The sequence below is a fragment of the Anopheles arabiensis genome (assembly GCF_016920715.1).
Source record: "Anopheles arabiensis isolate DONGOLA chromosome X unlocalized genomic scaffold, AaraD3 X_pericentromeric_contig0003, whole genome shotgun sequence".
Taxonomy (NCBI): domain Eukaryota; kingdom Metazoa; phylum Arthropoda; class Insecta; order Diptera; family Culicidae; genus Anopheles; species Anopheles arabiensis.
In genome coordinates this window covers 2,257,501-2,260,000 of record NW_024412081.1, presented here as the reverse complement: position 1 = coordinate 2,260,000, position 2,500 = coordinate 2,257,501, and positions in this window count along the sequence as shown.

The window sequence follows — 2,500 nt, the reverse complement described above, 5'->3', positions numbered from 1 at the left end:
TGCTCGGTCAGACCTACAAAGTGCTATATCTCGAATACGAGGCGTCGGACTGGGGGTTGTAGAACAATTTTAAGTTCGTCTAATGATTCTACATCCGATTCTGGATAGCGGTTTTTGACCACTTTTCAATATTTTGTGACACCCCGAACCTAGGGGCAGCTCCTAGCTTTTTTCAAAATGTGCACCGATCGGGCCGGAGAGCTCGTGTGGCTCAAAACATGTTTTTCGCTAAAACACCTCAAAACGTGTCGAGAACGCACCCTAGCTCTTGTTTTTCAAAAGTTATGGCCATTTAAAGTGAGGTGGTTTTTGCTTCAAAATAGCTATTTTACCCGTCCCTATGGCCATGCTTTAAATTTTCACGAAAATGCCAGGTCAGACCTAGGGCGGGCCATATCTTGAATACTAAACGTCGCAGACATTGGTCGTAGAACAATTTTAAGTTCGTCTAATGATTCTACATCCGATTCTGGATAGCGGTTTTTGACCACTTTTCAATATTTTGTGACACCCCGAACCTAGGGGCAGCTCCTAGCTTTTTCAAAAATGTGCACCGAACGGGCCGGAGAGCTCGTGTGGCTCAAAACATGTTTTTCGCTAAAACACCTCAAAACGTGTCGAGAACGCACCCTAGCTCTTGTTTTTCAAAAGTTATGGCCATTTAAAGTGAGGTGGTTTTTGCTTCAAAATAGCTATTTTACCCGTCCCTATGGCCATGCTTTAAATTTTCACGAAAATGCCAGGTCAGACCTAGGGCGGGCCATATCTTGAATACTAAACGTCGCAGACATTGGTCGTAGAACAATTTTAAGTTCGTCTAATGATTCTACATCCGATTCTGGATAGCGGTTTTTTGACCACTTTTCAATATTTTGTGACACCCCGAACCTAGGGGCAGCTCCCTAGCTTTTTTCAAAAATGTGCACCGAGCGGGCCGGAGAGCTCGTGTGGCTCAAAACATGTTTTTCGCTAAAACCCTCAAAACGTGTAAGGAACGCACCCTAGATGATAAAAAGTGCAATCAGAATGTCAATCGACAACTTTGTTGGGGGTACCATTTTTACTCTACGGGCCAGTAGCTTAGGCGCGCCAACAGCGCTTTCCTTTCGGGTTCCCATTTTTGCCCTCCTGGGATTATGATCATTTGCTCATTGCCTACTATAGGGAGGGTACCTTGCTACGAGGTCAAACATGAAGATTGCACCAAATCGTAGTTTTTACCTCTATTTAGTCGTAGGAGCATGGTTTGCAGTGGCAGTGGGTCATTAAGCCCCCGTTTGGGTCATACGTCCCTCCGCGATAAAAATCGTCGTATGCCTATAGTCCGAACTAATGAAGCAAAAGTGGTGTCTGGTGGGCTCTGCCGATGATTTTAACCTATGATTTTGAGCTTCCACCCTATAAAAACGTTCCCTGGAGCAGTACATCACGGGTCTACGGACCCAAAGACTTCGTCGTGATGGTTTCTAGTAAAAAGTTGTAACAGCTAAGGGTTTTGAATACGCGTATATTAACCATTGCTTGAAACTAAGCTTCGTTGTCTTTAAACTCTGCAAGACCAATCGAACTTCTTAGGGAAACCCGAAGGATTCACGCTAAGCTCGATGAGCTATTATGGGTAGTGGTGCATGATCTGGTGTTCCTTGGATCTAATCCAATGAATAAATTTATGAGGGTATATATGGTGCAGGGCACAAAGCGTGATGAAACCGGGTCTCCCTACCAAATGTGGCATATTTTTTCCCTGAGAGCGAAGCTCAGACCCACGTAGGGGAGAGCGAAGTGGAACTTAAATGTTCTATGCAGCAAATGTTCGCCATGCGGATAAACAAGTTGGAATAGTTCAATGTAGTGTAATGCAAACACGAATCGCAATAACGATACGGGACCCAGAAGCAATTCTGCGGATCCCTCGGGGAGTGGTGAGTTGATATAAATTAGAGGTGAAAGTCCAAGTTGTTCAAGCTCCGGCTCGGCAGCCGATACGAGGTTCCTGTTGGGCTTTGTACATCGCGCAGAGGCGCCGTTCGGTTCTAGCAATGATTCCCGCCACCATGTTCCATGCGTGCAGAGATCCGTTAGAGCTCGTTCAATGTGTCCCGCCGTGATTACGAAAAGTCCAACAGTTGACCAAGTTGGGGTGCGTCAAGTAAACGCGCAGAGATGCCGTTCGGTTTAGAGCAATGTCTCCCGTATCACGTTGGAGTTCTTCCACTAGTGCAGAGAGATCGCTGAACCGTTCAATGTGTCCCGTCGTGGTGTGCTTGTACCGAACACTTAGGATACACCATGCTTTGTTGGTTTGGGATAGGAGTGGTCGCGCAACTGCCTCCACGCCGCAAAGTGCCAGTTCGGATTGAAGGTCAACTTTAGCCGTTCAATGCATCAGTCGGTGGGTGTTCAGATGGCATCACAACTTCCCTAGGTGCTTAAGTTGGTTGGGTTGTAAAACATGTGCACATGCGCAGAGTATCGTGCGTACTAGCAAAGTCTCCCGTCA